The sequence below is a fragment of the Molothrus ater genome, chromosome 4 (assembly GCF_012460135.2).
Source record: "Molothrus ater isolate BHLD 08-10-18 breed brown headed cowbird chromosome 4, BPBGC_Mater_1.1, whole genome shotgun sequence".
NCBI lineage: Eukaryota > Metazoa > Chordata > Aves > Passeriformes > Icteridae > Molothrus > Molothrus ater.
The window spans coordinates 36847580-36866947 of NC_050481.2; the positions used below are offsets into that span (position 1 = coordinate 36847580).

Here is a 19368-nt window from a genome sequence, read left to right on the forward strand (position 1 = left end):
CCTCATTCATCTTCAAATGTTCTCATTTGTTCAGATGACAAAAGCTTCATCAGAAAGGGGGAAAAAAATGTGAAGGGGAAAGCTATGTGCTCTAAGGAAAGAATCTTTTCAGTCTCAAGATCTTGTAAAAGGAATTTTGGATTACAAAACCCAGACAAGTAGCTCCAGGAGCTTTGATGACATGAATTTCAAAGGGCAAAAGCAAACCACTTTCAAATACTGGTAAGTAGAAGGAAGAGCCATCAGAATAGTTTAAAAAAGTAGGCACTGGAACAAAATTATAAGAAGAAAGGCTTAGAGAGCCTTTTGAATAAGGGGACATGGTGTATGGGGTAGAGGAAAGCTACATCACTCTCTACAATTACCTGAAGGAAGGCTATAGCCAGGTGGGGGTCAGTCTGGGGGTCAGTCTCTTCTCCCAGGTAACAAGATATAGAACAAGAGGAAATGGGCTCAAGTCGTGCCAGGGGAGGTTTAGATTGGATATGAGGGAAAATTTCCTCACCAAAAAGCATTAGAACAGGCTGTCCAGGGAAATAGTTGAGTCACCATCCCCAGAAGTATTTAAAAGAGATGTAGATGTGGTGCTTGGGGGTCATGGTTTAGTGGTGGACTTGGAAGCACTGGGTTAAGGATTGGAATAGATGTTCTTAAAGGTCTTTTCCAGCTTAAATGATTCTATGACTATTGAGTCATCCAGAGCATGGGAGAATATGGTCCTTGCACAGGACATCAGACTTAATAAAGGTAATTACTTGGTATAAAGCAAAGTCTGCTTTTCACCATGAGAGGGCAGAGGGATAGTTACAAGAAATTAGGCTCATCCTCCCCAATAGCTGTGTTCGTGAATATTGAATGTATATAATGCAGGCAAACCATCATGTCTGGTAATCACACTTGATGTTAAATTCAGTAGCAAATTTTTGACTTTTCATCTATTAAAGGAGATATGAGAAGCAGTGAAAAGTACCTGACTTATTTTTTTTCAGAATTAGGAATAAGTTATTTCTTTACTTTTTCTTATCATTCCAGCTCCATGTCCAATAGAATAGAATTGTGTTATTTTATTAAATTATTTTTCATATCCAGGTCACTTCAATTAGAATAACGCTTCCAAGGGGTTTGTGCATTGCAGTCTAAGCAAGCTCAGGAGTATGTTTTAATTCAGATGGCTTCCCCAGCTTGTGGATTGATGGACCCATGTATTATTCTCTTTTCAGTTTCCTAGTGGCAAAATTTAGCATGAGGAACAGGAAATGTAAATGTCACTTGGATTATAAAAAAACCAAACCAAAACAAAGAAAAAATCCCAACACAAAAAATATCAGCAAACCCAAGAAACCATCTCTGCAGGAGTGGGAAGTTAGTTTAGAGCAGGGGCAGTAGTAATGTAATGTAATGTAATGTAATCATTAGAGCTGGGTAGGAGTTGTGGCTGTGTTATCTGTGCCATGGATATTTGGTACCTGTTGAGAATGCTGTACTTTGATGGGAGTCACAGTAGGAGATTTGTAACTTGAAGCTAAACAGTCCATTAATGCTGCTGCATTTTTTGCTTCTGTGGTTCCTGAAATCCTAAGCTAAGGGGTGTTTAACTAATAGGTGCAAGGAATAGTACCTTTTATTTAATTGTGTTTCTTGTAAGATAGTTCTGGAGTTGTAAAGACTACTGTGGAGCCCTGACAGTCTTGACTTGCTCTGGATCTTATTATAAGCACGTCTCATATATGGTAAGGTAGGGTCATAGCATCATTTTTTATTACCAGGTATGCACACAGTTACAATATGTCCTTCAAAATTCTGGAGAAAAAGGAATGATGGAAATGATCTCTAAAGGTCACAGTGCATTTCCTTGTGTTTCTCTTAAAGAAAGAGAACAAATGAGGAAGCTCCTGGCTGATGATATCCTGCCTGTAAGTGAATGATTTCCTTCTCTGTTTCCTTAGAACTTTGTAAGGCTCTTATTTTCTAATTCAATCTCAATCACTCAACAGCAATATATTATTGAGAGCTATCAAATGTCTTGTCCGGTTGTTAATCCTTTAACAAATATATTTCATATTTCAGATTTTTCATTTCCATTTTCCTGTACATCCTGGCATCATACTGTGTTCACTAGAAATTTGAGATGAATCACATGTGTTATGGCAATATAATATGGACTGGAGTATCTCACTGCACTCCCCACAATAATATTAACAATAATAATAATAATAATAATAATAATAATAATAATAATAATAATAATAATAGTAGTAGTAGTAGTGAGTATGAGTCAGTGCAGGAGTGGCTAAGATTAACTCAGAGTTTCAGGGAGCCAAGAGATGATTCATCCTTTGAAATAAAGAGAAGCTGCTAATAAACATTAATAGACATTTTCAGTTTTGTTTGCAGCATACCAGCACTCTCTGTAGATACTGAGGAAGCAACTTGAGGAACTGAGAATGTCATACTAGCAGCAGTTTTATAATCAATGACTTATGCATGTTGATTTGTCACTGCTGTGGATATTGGCACTGTCTACTGCCAAGATACAGCAAAAAACCTCACTGGTTTTGCTACTGCGGCAGATTTTTTTCACAGTCCTTACTGCTGATCTTTTTCACTTGAGATTTGCTGGGTATTTCCTCAAATTTCTGATGCTAACGGAATAACAACAGCTACGCTAGTTTATAGCATTTAAAGTGGCAAATGACTCAGATAACACGAAAGTCACTCTGATGTAGATTCACTGGACAGTAGAATGAATTTGTTCTCCACAGAGTGGATGTGCTTGCTCTTTCATCTCTGCCAAATCATTTTAATTGGGACCTCATGCTACTCTGCCTTCTGTGACAGTCACTCTGAACCCCCTACTTCTTTGTTGTGACAGTCACTCTTGATCCCCCTACTTCCCTGAAGCCATCTTCACAATAAAATTCTGAACTGTACTCAACTATTGATCATGTGCTCCCAGCTCATGGAGAGCTCTCTTCCTTCAGGTGAAAAACAGTGTGATGCTTTCTTTTCACAGCTGTCAGGCAATGTCTCTGACTTCCTTGCTGGTGTGGCCACTTGCAAGAGAGCATTTATGTTTTTTAGTCCCTGCATGTGTTTGGACTGGTTTTGTCTGGTCAAAGGAAAGGCACAGGTTGGAGTCAGACTCGAGAGTATCACTTGAGAGTGATAAACTCTCATTAGTGTCCAGTGTGATTGGGAGCTTTCTGCCCTTGGGAATTCTGTTCCTCCCAATGCATTGCTCAGAGTGTGAGCTAGCCTGATGTGTCACAAACTGTCATCTTTTCCTGTTATATTTAATGAATGTAATGTATATTTACTGTCATCTTTTCCTGTTATATTTAATGAATGTACAACTCCTGCTTTTGTTGCCTGTGCAGTGCCTCAGACTATGGTGGCCACTAATAACTTATCTTTATTTTAGAAACATAAACAGGAGAGAAAACACAGATGATACTTTTACTGGCCATGCTTGTTTATGTCCTAGATTTTTTGAAAATTATTTATTGATTTTTTTTAGTATCAAGCATTTAAGTTGGCCCACACCTACTGCACAAAAAAAGATATGACAGGCACTTTCCTTAACAAAAATTCGCTTCTGTCATTTGGGTGCCTGTAAAATTAATCTTCAATACATTCTCTTAAGCTATGGTTTTGGTGGTTTTTTTAATCAAGAGGGAAAAAACCCTATAATTTTCATTCCAGTTCCTCTTCTGCATTATTGGTTTCTCACTGATCTTGTACGTCCTTTGAGACTACCATTCACACACAAAAATGTCCAACATTTTTCTCAGTTTTCCTATTTGTCTTCTTGAGCAGAATTCTCCTGTACAAAGGTGAAAATACTCAGAAAAAATTTTGCAATTTGTCATCTCTTTCAGTGCTCAAATATCTCAAATTCAACATGTGCACTGTAAAATGCTCATTAGTTCTCTCAAAAGGAAAGATTGTTTTGAAACCTTGAGATAGCTGTTTGGGTTGTGTCTGTATGTGCCTGCTTTCATATGAAAAATTAAGTAAAAATTGCTATAAAGTACACGCCTGCCTTTAGAATTTGATGTTTTACTTTCCTTAAGTGAAAAATGTTGAATAGATAGTGATTTCAGAGACCACCTCTACCCCTCCTCTTAATTTTTGTTTTCCCTTTTCAAGGCTTATAGCAACCTTACTTATAAATGGGTTTGAGCTGACTCTTGCATATTTGACCCATATACCATTAAAAATTTTTGTATGTTGTGATTACTTCTTTGTTGATGTCTGTGAGTGTACTGGTTTTGGCTGGGATAAAATTAATGTTCTTCACAATAGCTTGCATAGTGCTATGCTTAGTATTTGTGACCAAAACTGTGCTGATAACACAGGACTATTTTTATTATTGCTGAGCAGTGCTCACACAGAGTCAAGGTCTTTTCTATTTCTGTCCTAATGAACTTGAGAGTATTGTACTGCACGTGAAGAGTTTATTGATCTGCCCTTCTTACCCATTCAAAAGTGGGTACTCCTTGGCTTCAATGAATAATCTGTTTGCATGGAAAATATTCAGTATTTGAATAGCTGCCACAAGATAACACAGTGGAATTATCTGTAAGACAGATGAATTAAGAACATATAAATTTTTCTTTTAAAAGAAATGTAAAACAATGCTTTTGTGATCAGTGGAATGATTGCTACCTTTTTTTTTTCTGCAGGTTTTATGAAATCAATAGTTTTTTCCAGTCTAACAACTTTCAGAAAATAGTTGTATTGTTGTAATAACATGCAATATTAGTGAATTTCTATCCACCACAGGCGCTAGGAATCCTTCTACCTTGGAAGATTAACTACTTTGAACAAGTACTTTATTTTTTATTTCTCACACTATCTAGTTATTACATGTTACTTCAGTGGCATTCAAGCAGATTAACTTTCTTTCCCTTTCAGTTTGGAATGTGCACACATCACACTTCTATTTTTCTCAGGTAGAACTGGCAAGTATTATATAAATCAGATACTTCCTAAAACTTTATGTTACTAAAGGAAGTTATGCAGTTTTCCCAGGTTGAGGCATCTTTCTCCATACCTTCTTACAAAAGAACTCAACTCTATTTAATTAGCATTGACGTGATATCCACTGACGATTGTACAGCGTGTTCAGAGACCTTTGTGTTGCAATGTGGTATTTCTTTTCATTGTGGGATGACTCTGCACTACTGGCCTCCATCATAACAAATTAAAGTTTAACCCATTCATGTTCTGGAAATAACGGGGTTTGTCAGGTACCACTACACTTCTGTGTAGGAGGAGAAACCTTCCTTGGTGGAAAAGTTGCATTTGAATAATTTCATGGGAAAAACTGTAACCATTTTAGGATTTCTGGATAAATAGTTCTCAGACAATAATTAACAACATCTATATACACACAACAAAGTTCACATTGTTGAACATGGAGTGAAAAATAAGGGAAAGAAGAACAGGTGAGAGAAATGAGAATCCATTTTTTTGTTCTGAAGATATATCAGATTCCTAGTAAGGTAGGAAAAGGATCAGAAAATTAGAAGACAATTTAATACTGAGCTCTCAGGCAGATGGAGTCTATTGTGTTTTTTTTTCTACTCTAAATGGTAGATTAATGCCTCCCAATTAAATGTGCATTTCAGAGTGGAACATTCCTGTGGCCTTGTGAAAGCCAGACTTGAGGTGATTCATAGTAAGACTCTCCCTTCAGGGAATCCTGAATTAATCAAAATACTTACAGAGAAAATAAGGTAGATATCCAGCACCCTGTAAGACTGAACAGTGCTGCTCAAATTCTTTTTATATGGTCTATTTTTATTCATCTAGTTCTGCATAAAATGGTACTGCAACATGAAAAGGATGTAAACGTGATACTCCCCCTCCTTCTGTTGTGAAATAAGTCTTCACAGTGCTGTTAGTTTGGAAATTTAAAGTACATTAGTCAGTTACTAATTATTTATTAAACAGAAGAGTTGGCAGTGTCAGTTATTTTGGAAGTTTGCATTGCTCTGCTGGTTCCCAGATTATCTCACTCTAACTGTGAGAAATTTTCTTTCACTTTTAGAGCACTTGGTGGCCTCTTTCTTTTCCATGTCTGTTTATTTGACACTCAGCTGTGACATGGCCTGCATCTCTGCCCTGATACTATTAGTTCAGATGCAACAATGAGGAATTATTTAGTATAATCCACTGAGCTGGGATCCAGTACAACAGAATGGAGTCTGTAAAATAAAATTCAGATTTGATTATACAAAATCTTCTTGAGAGTGAAATCTATGAAGAAAGGGACATTTGGTCGGAGCTGTGGAAATCCCAACATGGTAGATTTTTGTAGAGCAAACAATCTTGTCTGGAAAGTCCTGTCTGTGTGGAGATATGCTGGATGATCTAACCCAGCAGGGTCTGTCTAGGTTTTTTGTGGAATGCCATAGAAGGACTGGGTGCAAAAGATAAGGAGAAAATTTAATTTTGAAGTCCTATATTACTGTTCTAATCATCTGATATGAAAATAGCCAGCAACAAGAGGAACATAAACTGGTATTAAGGCGAACGGCTAAATTAAAACTCTCTCCAAAGTTTCGTCTAAATCCTTCTACTAGATTGCTTATTTCTCACTCAACACAAGAACACTTTTTCACTGTAACTTTTCCTAACATTTTTGAAAACTATGATTTTTTCACCAAAAATTTCATTCACGTGATATCAGATATTGATGAATAATATTTTTGAAGCTTTTGATGGAGAAAGTTACATGAAAAGAGATGGAGAATGGAGAAAGTTATCATGTTATTATAAAACTTATTTAAACTTATTTAATACTTAATTTTCTTTTCAGTTTTCCCAGTGGAAATACTCAGCATTCACATTGAAAAAGCTCCTTTTCCAATTTTCTTTTTCAAATCAAATTTGAGATTACTTTGAAGAAGTCATTACTTCTTTCAGGTAAGCAGAGTATTAGGGCTGTGGAAAAAAAAAATTGAAACTGTTTTTTGGTTGGTTTCACATAATGCCTTAAAAATTATATGCATTTTTGGAAGATCTCCATGACTTCCAAATTGTGTTGCCTGATGCTGGGAAGCAGCACCAGGTTCACTAAAAAAGTAGAGAGTGTGAGGGAATCTACTTTGATATTGCTAGTACATTTCCATAGAAAGTTGTGTAATAATCTCTAATAAATTCTGAATTTTTATGATGGCCAAATACATTGCATAATTTGAACATTACTGATATATCTTGACGGTGGTTGTAGAGTAGAAACCTGGTACAATTTGTTTCTGTATGCTGCCAATGGCAATCCTGCACTTGAAGTGTGTCTTCTGCCTGGGAAAAGAACAGTCTTCTAACGTTAGGCAATTGAGTAAGAGATGGGATCTTGTGATGTGATGGAGAAATGAGATGTTCTCTTGGAAATACACTAGGAGGTCAAGAATTTTCATGTAACATCAAAGCCAAGAGACTAAAGAACAGCTGCTGCTTTATAAAGGTAGCAAGACTATTTGTATTTTTTTTACAGTTGTTTTGATGTTAGTTATCTTCTAGACATGAACCAACTTCAGAGGGTGGGAACAGCTGTCCATGTTGATAGGGATATCTTGTTACTGTTGCCTGCTTTCTTCTGACTGTGATAGTGACTGCTGTGAGAAACAGGATATGGAAGTTTGACAATTCCTGTGTACTCTCATACATCCACTGTTTACATAAATCAGAGGCAAATACTTTCACTCTGCCTCGCTTGTAGTTTTAATGGAGAAAAGATCCAAAGAGACTAAATGAAAAGCCTGTGTGCCAGAAGAGTGCTTCATTAAACAGGCAGGAGAAGCTGCATGCATTTCAGATGTGTAACTTTTTTACTAATTTTTTCTTTCCTCACCCTGTAGGAGGATGGAACACAAAAACTTTGCTGTCTCAATTTCAGTGATTTCATAAGAATTTTGACCCCCGTTTTTCTGTTTAAAAAAATCCAAGCAATGTAAAATATCTGCTGAATATTCCCACTAATGTACTCTGTCCAACTGTAGTCAGTTTTGGTGCTTAGGATCTGCCCTGTTTACAGTAACTGAAATGGATAGATTTTCTGAGTTTATTGTATTTGTCTCAGTATAAACTTATTACCCTGTATTGCATTGCAATTTTTTTTTTTTTAATGTGGAAGTGTTTTAGGAAAAAGAACAAGATTAAAGTAACTACTATACAGAGTGTTCCCAAAAAGCCCAGCAAACAAAAGGAAGCCAAGATTGCGACAGATAAGGAATGTCATTATGAACATAGCCCAGGGCTATTCTGACTTGTGGCCATAAATGCAGGAAGTAATTTTCCTCCTGGATCCTTTTTAAATATAGGAACAAAATAAAAGTCTGATGACTGCAGGTATACTGCGTGGGAGATACTGAAAGGTCATATAAATATCTAGGCAATAAGATGAAGGTGCATCTATATGAACTTGTAACTTCTAACTGATAAATTTTTTAGGATGTTGCCACCAATCCACCAGTATCTGTGATGAAATTACATAACTTTTTAATAGTACTTCCCTTCTTAATAGTCAAATAATGTGGTAGGATGTTCCTGTTATGCTCTGAAGAGTATGTTCACAAAATTGCATAGAAAACTCCTCAATTCTGTTTCCATCATGTCAACTACAAGAACTACATGCAGAAGCTTTAGGCGTTTTAATAATTAACTGGAGAACCGTCAGGATTGATTAAAAATCCCAGACAAACACCATGTATATGAAACAAATTAACCCTGCTGAGATAATAAATTAAAGAAAAAAAAATTCCACAACACTACCTTCTTCTTTAGTACAGATCAAATAGTATATATGGTTCTCTCTACATGCACATTTTATATGTTTATGAGGTTTTTTTCCCTATGATTAATAAGTAATTGCCAGTTTTTATTTACAGCAAAACTGACAGTACTCTCACTGCTTTCTTAAGAGCACTTGTTAACATTTATGTTTGTATATTATACACATGCTCTTTAATCTCTCTATAAATATGTTCTTTAGAGGGACCTTTTTGGTGCTAAAATTTAGTTGCAAATTTTGCTATTGTGTTTTTGACTCAACTGCATTTTTCAATTTTATTTCACAGTTCATTCTTGCAAATTAAAATTGGCATAATGTTCAGCAAAAATATATAGTTTATTGCTTATCTGAACATCTCATTTTCCAGTTGCATATTTCCTGCAGTTCACTGATTTTCCCTGATTAAAAAAAATAAATTATCTGTAAACATTTTTCCCTTACTATTTATTCTGTATTTTAAATTAATTATTTCCCACATCTCTGTTTGCTGGAAATAATTAATAACTAAACCCTGAGGGCAAACCAATTGCCTTCTCTTTAGATCAGACAAGCATCTTCCAAAACAAACATGAGTGAAATTCTGGTGACATAAGCAGTTTTCACATTACAGGAATTCACCTGTAAAATTCAATCAGAAAATTGAAGCTCTTAGAGTATGAAATGACAACATGTATGAGTGAAATAACCTTCTCTCTAGCTGGGGAAGGGGTTGATGTTGGTGGTAATCTTGCAGGTTTTTTCGTTTCTCAGGATTTTCTAAAAAAAGTGCTATTTTGCTTTCCTCCACTAATTAAATGCTTGCTAGGTGCAAAGAGCAGCACTGGTTTCTATAAAAAGGACAGTTAAAGTGGTTAAAGAGCTACCCAGAAGTTTTTTAAAACATTCCATAGCCACCAAGTGCCCATATGAATCTGTCCATACAAAATACTATCTCCTTTCAAGAAAATTGTAAAAGCTCACAGACTTCTTGAAGGTGGGACTTCATCTTTGTTGTCTTCCTGTTACAAGTGCTCCACTGAAAATTGTCGTCATTCATTTCTGCAAAATCAAGCATAGAAACTAGAGAATGCTTCATTCATGTGAGAATAGGTACTGGTTGTAAAACATAACATAGCAATGCAGAATGTGATTACAAGACTGGGATTTCTCCAATGTATTTAATTTTGCTTAAATTTCTCTCTCTCTGGATCCCCAACAAAATTATGAATATTAAAAAGAAAAATTATGAAGTAATTAGCATTCCAGAAATCATACAGCAGACTCTGGGGGAAAGCATGCAAGCAAATTAAGTAATGCATATTTCATTTCATCAGGGACTAGAAATTGTGTTGATCAGTATATAAACAAAAGAAGGCAGGTAGTTTTTAACTCTAACTGAAGAAAAATATTTAAATTTAATCATTTGAATTTAAAAATAAAATTAATATGGTTCATTCACTTCAGAGTTTGACTTGGTCATCCTTCTGGGTCCCTTCCAACTCAGATGATTCTATGGTTTGATGCACATTAGAAGGACGCAAAGTTGGCTTCAGTGGCTCTAACTCTAGGCTGCTTTTCCTAGAAGAGGCTCACCTACATAACTCATATTCAGCAAAAAATTCTGTTTCTGAAAAAGGGGTTCTTGGTGTTTTCTTGTTAAGAGATAGAGTTTTGGTTTTGTTTTGATATTAGTCATGTAAAGGTTTAGGGGTTATGTCAAAACATGAGCTGAATAAGGGATGAAACCAGAAAACATTGTGTAATCTTTGTACTGTAACTTCTGGTGTTATTTGGAATGCCAGTGTTATTTATTTTGACCTCCATTTTTCACTCTGTTTTCTAGTTAGATTTTTAAGTCCTTTGCCAGTCCCAGACAGAAGCTGCTGGTATGAACTTCTGCAGGTTCTTCTTCTTCAGTAAGGGCATTTTGAGAAAGCAGTTTAGGATCAATCTCAGTGGTTTGATAGACCCGAGGACAGAGTAAAAGGCTCCAACAAGTTCCTGGATGAAAGAGGCACTTGGGTGTAGTGTAGCAAAAAAAAATAGGGGAAGGAAAGAGATTGTCTGCTCCTGTAAACACAAACCACTTTTCATGTTCTGGTTCTGTCTTTGGCTGAGAAGAACTTGTTGGTGGAAGACAATGAGAGGACAGTCTGCCACTGCCTAAAGACCACATAGTACTTCATCAGTTTTCCCTGGTTTTCCATACACGCTCTAAGAAGGTAACTTCTGCCAATCTTATAACAGGAAGTTAGGATTTACAATGAAGGCAATTTTTTTGAAGGAAAAATTTTTTACTCAAACTAGGGCTGCTGATTTTGCAATGTACTGTTTCTTCTGAGAATAAATTTCACATGGAAATATCCCAGAAAGGAATTCACAAGGCATTTTACTGGCAATGTTTCTCTCCGTATTTTCTTTTTAGTTGGTTCATAGATCTTTCATATTATTTTGTAGCATTGGCTGTGCAAGGTTTCTAGTGAGAGAGAGGGGACGTTCATATTTGTTAAAAAATGGTTTTGTAGTGTACCAGAAATTGTAAATTTTTTGGAAATTAGTGATACATAGAATCCTCTGATGCAGAACATTCAATTGCAGAGAAATGAAAGATTTTTTTTATAACAAACTAGCAACAGACAGGTAAAAGGCAGAGAAAAAGCCCTAAGCTAAAGGAGAAAAAATTTTAAATGTACAATTTAATCCCTCAAAATTTTGGCAGCCATAAATCAGCAAATGTCATCTACGTTTTGGAAATGAAATATTTAGTTAATCCAATAGCCTTTTCTCCTCAGGCTAACTGTATGAAAGAAAAGCAGAACATGCAAGCCTGGTCATGTACTTGGAAACATCTTTCTGCGAGATCAGGATGTGGGTTTGCTAGTCAGCCTTGTGCCTCCACCATCCACACCAGTGCTGATGTCAGTGTTCCCTAGTGGTATGAACTGGCTCAACCTTCTGAAAGTTGTCACACATGTTGTGAGGTGCAAGGACTCTTGGATTACTGTGGCACTTTGCCAGCAGCTGGCTTGTTTAGAGGAACAACTCCTTGAAGGAAGCCTGTAACAGGACCAAAATGGGATGAGCATCTGGCAGTGAAGGACAGGGGCAGCGTGGGTATGGGCAGGCTCTTGATTCCATTCTCTCTTCCCTTTTAACCTGTCAGCCTAAATTTCAATACTACCTGTGTATTTAAGCATGTCCTCCAAAGCTGTGGCTTTTCAATAAGCCACCTTTGGTGCAATTTTCTTTTTTTTACACAAGAAACAGAGGGTGGTATATTTTGTTGCATTTTTTCTCATGGAGCCTATGTAGTAAAAGTGATTATCTCTCAGCAGCAAAAAAAAAAAAGCCTCAAATGAACATGCACACATATTGCTCTATCTAATGTTTCTTTTTGAAAAAACTTAGGAATCACAGGTGCTACAGGTCACGTGTTTATTACTACATGTTGCCACAAATGATAACAGAAACATGGTAATTCAGCCTTTTTATGAAGCTTCATTCATAGTAATGCAATGTGACCTTCAAAACCTGTCTGGCTACTTCAAGTATTTACAAGAGAGTAGGGAAGGTATGGAGTGCTTTTACATAGATATTTTTAAATATAAATAGAAATAAAGTATCTTTCAACTCTTTACCCAATCAATTTCTTTCCTTATAAAATGTATTATACTTTGAAGCCTGATCTGTTTGCAATGCAGTATGATATCTGTATGAAAAGTAGTGTTCATGAAAAAAACAGGAATTGTATTTGAGTATCAGTTACCAGTTAAAAAATAAAATTGCTACCCCTGCACAATAGGGTAGTCACAGCACTTAGCTGTGCAGGGTCAAAGTGAGTTTCAGTTCCAAAGAGGTCATGGATTCTTGAGAAAAAACAATATGAGTTCAGGCCAATAATAATAGAAATGCTTTCTATGGTGAAACAGCACACATTACCATTGAAATAGAAATATTTTGGCCTGAGCTCCCTACCTGCAAAGGAAAATAATGTTAGTGATTGCATCTAATGCTCCTAGGCTGAAACAGCCTAAAAAAAATCAGGCCTGTGCCTATCACTGACAATAAAATTAGCATATGAAGTGGTTCTGGGTTTCCCCTTAATTCTAAAAAAAATGTTAAAAGCCTTTTCAACATGATGCTAGCACAGAAATCAATATTTTCTTAGAAATCACAGGGAAATCAGAGGTATGAAAATATTTAACTAATTTAGAATTTGGTGTTTTTGTGTGAGGAATCATGCCTTAATAAAGTAATCTCATTTAATTTCTTAATGGAAAGGATTGTTTAGGACTGGAACAGGCTGCCCAGGAATGTGGGGGAGTCACCATCTCTGGAAGTGTTCCAAATACATATGGACATGGCATCTGAGGACATGGTTTAATGGTGAATATGGTGGTGTAGCCGGATTGACAGTTCGACTTGGTGATCTGAATATACTTTTCCAACCTTAATGATTTTATGAGTCTATAATTTGCCTTCCATTTTGAAAATTGTCTGCTTTTGTAAAGAAAAAAGTGCTGTATCCCCATAAATCCTGCAGCAGTGTCCTCTGAGGATAAGTTCCTTCTTAGCCTTTCAGTCCATTTTGTCTGCTTGCTTTCCAAGCTTGGAAATATGGCATTTTGATATGATTTGCAAACTGTATAATTAGGACCACCTGGGGATGCATTTCTTTCAGAGTCCAGATCAGCTGAACAATTCCTGCTGGTACGTAGGCCAAGAAAGGGGATGAGGAAGGAAGGTACAGTAAAATCCCCAAACCTCCTTCTGGGCAGAATTGATGTTGAAGGGATGCACAAGCATTCAGATTATTCTATTCCATCCCTATCTGTCATGTCTAGAGTTTTCTTAATGTAGCAGCATATCATGGCCTAGGAAGCCCTTTGATACTGTGGATACCTCCTCTCCACAGCCATTTCCAGGCCAGTGTAGGACAAACCCCTCCTTTTCTCAGACTAGACTCAATGTGTTCTTTTGGTTGACCAAGAGTAACTCAGAAGAAATTAAAACATTGTGTGTGGTGCCCTCATGCTGCTAACAGCACCGGGTTTTTCTACCATAAACAGAAATTTCCCTTCTTCCATCAGGATGCGCACATGGAAGTAGAACCCCTGCTGTTTTAGGCAGAGGCTGACCTCACAAACGGTTTCAGGTTTCTGTGTATTTTTTTCCTTCCCATTACACTACAGTTAGCAGTATTATTTACTAATTTTATCAAGGCAAAGTCCTGCAGCCCATTATTCTGTGTATAAATTCTAAACCTCTGGATCTGGTCATGGAAAGTAGAACTAGGCAGCCACACTCAGTGATTACAAGAGAAATCAAAACAAGGGAAAAAAAAAAGGATAAAACTTGATTTCTCTTTAGGAAGGAAATTCCTAGCCATACACTGTCACTGTACAGTGGATATTTTTGCCATTGCTTGCCACCATTTGACATGAACTATTTGTCGACAGATTAGAGTTCAGACTGGTTGTGGAGTGTGGTGGTGGTCTGAAAATTAGCAGTCCCAGAAGCAACACAGTATAGCCCATGTAGAGGGTATTAAAAAAGCAATGTGCAGAACCACAGAACAGGCTACGCTGGAAAGGATAAAACCATCTGGTCTGACCTTTAATTAGAAATGGAGCATAGATGAGATTATCAAATACTCTAGAACATCAGAGAGCTCTTTGTCCCAGAGGATATGCCCCTAGGAAGGCTTTCTTGCAGCTTGTATGGATTTTTGCCTGTCCCCTTATGCTTTATTCCCTTGACTGATACTGGCTTTTTTCCCCTCATTAGAATTTTGACACTTCACCTCTCGGGCTGTGCACTAATCTACAGTCAGTGAGTGACAAATTTCTTTTCCTGTTCTTCTTTGTTTAGTCATCTGATGAATGTGTTTCACCAGAATTCAAGTGAAACTTACCCAATACCAGTCTGATTCTAAAGAGCAGGGGGAACTGTGTCCTCTAAGGTGATCTCAGGCTCTACAGACTCTCTTCCTTGATGGAATCCTTTACTTCACCTTCTCATCCTTGACTATCAGACACCCTACCTCAAAATGTAAAAAGGTGAAGTTTTAGGTGTGGAAAGGTCAAATATGAAAAATAGTGTAATTTCATTTCAGCCTGGCACTAACAGAACATGAAATTAAAAACAATGCTTTACTTGATAAGGAAGAACTTACTGCATGTAGAGAGGCCCCAGTCCTCAACTATCAAATGTTTTATCTGAAACCACATCATTTAGAACAGGAAACCCAGAAAAATATGTTTCCTCCAGATCATATTGACGTAATGGTGTATATAAGGTAATTAATATTCTGGATTTCAAACTGGCCTAATGGAATCCTCCAAGACAAAATGATATGAGAAAGCAAACAAAACACTTCCTTTCTTTTCCAGAGAAAGATAAATAGGAATATCTAAGCAAGTCCTGACAAGCTTTAAAATCTGATATGAAATTCAATTGTATAATACCACCTAAACAGGACGCCAGATTTGTTGAGAGTTGGTTGTTCCACTAAATAAACCTTATTTAGGAGCAAAAAACTAACAGTTGGTGACCAGGAACTTTTAAAATCCAGAGCCAAAATGTGGTGTATCAGACTAAGTTTAAAAAGCCTAACCATTTTCTAGATGTTAGAGCAAGCAAAACAAATAATCTCTCAAAATGTTTACTGTTTGAGCCATTTAGTTAGGAAACAACTCTCAGAGACATAAAAACTGCATGAAAATAGCAGAACAGATCTCTGAATGGTGGAGACCGATTATTTTGGTATTGCATCAAACTTAAGCTGAAAGAGCAAACAGATGTGCTTGAAGTTTATTACCCTTTGCACTGTCTTTTCCCTAATTTGATTAAGTAGATGGAGAGAAAGAGAAAGAGAGAACGTGATTTCTCTCTCCACGTAGGGCTGGTTATCAATCTGCATCAGGCTGAAGTCAATGGTTCTTGTGACAAACTGATGAAATTTGCTCTTCTGGTACATCTCCCAGCTTCTGCTACACTGTCCTCATAGATTTTAAATCTGTTCTTTTAATCAAAAGTCTGATGTAAGGCAAGAAGTTAGTGTTTTACCAACTTCAAATTCTTGCCTTTTCTTTGACTGCCAAGTTAGAGAGGGTGGTGCAGGATGTAAAAAAATACACTGATCTCCACTGGATTTAATGAGTACAGTTTTAAAACTAATTTTATACAAATTTAGCACTCTATTTATTTTTTTGATATGTGAGTGGAGTTATGTATCCAGTAACAGATATGCAAACCCCTCAAAAGCTGCCAAAGAATACAAGTTATACAAGCGGGCATGTCACAGGCTGACTTGGTGACTCACGTCTTGGCAGCTGCCCTATAAACAAAGCTACTGAATTGCTTGAATCTGTCAAATCATAAAACCTTCTATGCAGCTCACTTTCAAAGATATGCTGTAAAGAATTACTAGAGAGTGAAAATTTGATCAAAATTCATTAATTACTAATGATTTGAAAAATTAGACTAGGCTTTAGAAATTCAATTATTGTAGTTGCATTTCAGTCTCTGAGTTTTAATCAGATATGAATGCACATTAAATCTAAACCAAAGATTTGGAAATCAAAATGCATTCTCTTAGTAATTTCCATTTCTGCTTTGGGAGTCAGCCAAACAGCAATGCCAGAGCTTCTGATCATCTGAAAAATTTTTTGAGTATCAGGTAAATATTGGGGATCCTGTAGTTATAGTTGCTTTAAAGGTGATTAAAGTGCTGCTTGTATATTCTGGGCACCTTAAATATTCAAAAACTTCTGAAATGCAAGGAGAAAAAAAGTTAAGTAAAGAATTAGAAACCAGTAACTATGATTCTGCAGGCCAGATCTTTCCTCAAAGTTGTAGTATTAGAGAGATATCCAGGTTCCAAGACAGGGTAGCCATGCTGCTAATTAGAAGTTATTTGCCAGTTTCTAGAAGTGTAAAATGTATTTATACTCCACAGTTCAAGAGCAATGAGTGTTAAGCATTAACAGTTGTTGAGGATAACTTTGCTGGGTTGAAAGCCCCCTTTAGAAAATCCGAGGACTGAAAATTTAGAATGATTACTACACTATAATGCTGCAGTCTTTTTAGGTAGATCTGCCCTAATCTGTAGCTGTGACTGTAAAGCCTCATCTTTCTTTCTCTTTTCAATTCTTCTGGAATGCTGGTTTTTTGACTTTCAGAATTGAGGACTCAATCACCTCTGCCTGGAGGGGAGTGAAAAAAATTTGTGGTCAATTTGCCTAGACATTAACATTTTATTTAGAAATTGAGTGAGAAGTCAGTTTATGCATATTTTCAACTACTCTTAGCAAATCTTCACAGTTTGTCTCTGGAGCAGCATTTACTGTTAGATAGCTCCTAAGTCCGTGTTAATTAATTTCTTCTGCGTTTTCTCCAGAATTTTGCAGCTCAGAAGCTGTACCCCAATACATATGGAGATGAATTTTAGTTTTCTGGGATAGGCCAAAATGACTTTTAACTCAATTTTTTCTTGAATATCAAGAAATTAAGGGACACTGGAAGCAAAGAGCTAACAAACTAAGATAGCTAATGCAGTTCACTTTTATCCAGAAGGTGGAGAACAATGCCATGGAGGAGGGAGGTCTTGGAGAGAGGCAGAAAATTCCATCTTGTTTCTTTGGGGGATTCTCGCATAGTTTTCACCTTCCCTGACTACAAGGGCTGACCAAAATTCTCAGTCATCACAGAAAGACTTGGCAAAGAAGGAAGACTCCATCAGGATCAATTTGCAGTTAATGCAGTGAATGCCTCAGTGCTATATGCTATGCCATTATCTTTTGTCTAGAACAGACTTGAAGACAGATTCAGTGACTTGTAGCTGGTTCAGGCTCACTGAAGTTGATGACATCTTAGCATTTCCCTGAAGCTTAGCATGCAAATCCTGCTTTAAATACAGATGTTTCCGCAGCATGACAAATGTTTCACTGCTGAAGTGTCATTTAACTTGAGAACAAAAGTGCTTTGTTATAAATGCAGCACCAAGGCTTGAAATGTACAGAAATTAGGCACATTTAGTTTATTTAAAATGATTATGATTGCTTTTCAAGCTGTTGCTAATTGAAGAGGCCCCATCCAAGGTCTAATAAGGTTTTAGTCTTCATGTCTGTTACACAGACTCCACAGATCTTTGTTGGCACCCTGGAGAATATTAATTTATGCTACAAATGTGTTTTCAGGGCCAAATGTTTTAAGAAACTCTCATTGGAAATGGAGTTTGAATTTCATTCCAATGTGTAGAGTGAGTACTGAATAGTTTTTTTTCCTTAAGCTGTTTAAATATTTTTTTCCTAACAGCGTGGTACAATGCCAAATTGAGTGAAAAATAGTGGCCAATAGGAAACTTACTACCCATACTAATATTTATACAGGCTCTTTGTTGTTCATAGGAATGAACCTTACTCTTTCAGCAAAGTTTGCACCATGTACATGTCATAGACAAATATCTGTACTGCAAGATACAGCTATTTATCTCCAGTTCAGCTGAGTGGCATAAGCTATGTACTTTATAGAAACACTTTGTTCTACATTTGTGCTTTTTTCTTGGCTTTTTTTTTTTTTTAATGTTTGACATATTAGACATAATGGGGAATGACAAGGAACAATGAGACTACTCAGGTGATATATTTGATGATTTTTCAAGTAACAAAGTCCCAGAGGTTGGCCTAGTGACCGTATTTTTGATTTTGGCCACAGTGTAGCACAACTGTTCTTTTTAATCAGAGCCCACTGTTGTATTCAGTTCCCAGTTCTGTTCAATAAATGAAATGGCATTGTTTGTTCTTTTATGCCTTTTATGAGTTTTGGCATTATTTTTTCATTTTGTTTGCCCCTTCTGCACACAAAAATTAGCAATGCTAGCAGCATAAAAAAAGAAGGAAAACCCATATGAAAAAATGTAAATTTGCCCTGTCACAAGGGTGGTCTAAATGGTCTTAAATATCTTTTACAACCTAAGTGATTCTACAATTCTAAAGACTCTGTCATGAAATATTTGGGAAATGTCCCGTGTATAGCATCACAAACCTTCCAGTGACTGTGATTATCTATGATAGTATATGAAATAATATGTAAGAAATTATAATAGATAAGAACATATCCATGCCTCAGCAGGTGGCAGTTGAGGGATCCATAATATGTCAAAGATTATACATCAGCTAATGTATGATTGTTTAAATTAAAGAGCAAATCTAATTTTGATATATTTCGGAACTGAGAAGAAAAATGAAACTGAAAACTCAACTAGGTTAAACATTTTCAATAAAATGTAACTTCTACAGATTTAACCTTATTTCATGATCTTAAGACATGAATCTTATCTCCCAGATTTTATCTGGGAGATAAAATCACTGTGAAACAATGCTTCCCAACTTTTGTAGAAGTTGCTATAAAGGACATGCAGAGATGATGACTATTCCTCTAAAAAAAAAGATTTCTATTGTATGTGTAGATTGTGAGTGTGATTGTCTTATTGTGATATACGTGAAGATATATGTATATATATATACACATATATATTCATATGTATATATAGATATATATATAAATAGATATGTGAAAAAATGCTA

General features: G+C 36.3%; 1 long non-coding RNA gene across 1 annotated transcript in view; it reads left to right on the top strand.

Annotated features, from left to right (window-relative positions):
• The first annotated feature begins 438 nt into the window (after nucleotides 1-438).
• Nucleotides 439-19368, top strand: part of LOC118686404 (uncharacterized) — a 32050-nt gene continuing 13120 nt past the window's right edge. The window contains exons 1-2 of the long non-coding RNA XR_004980165.2: nucleotides 439-1913; nucleotides 6827-6933. This is a non-coding gene — a long non-coding RNA (uncharacterized LOC118686404). The remainder of the gene's footprint in view (nucleotides 1914-6826; nucleotides 6934-19368) is intronic.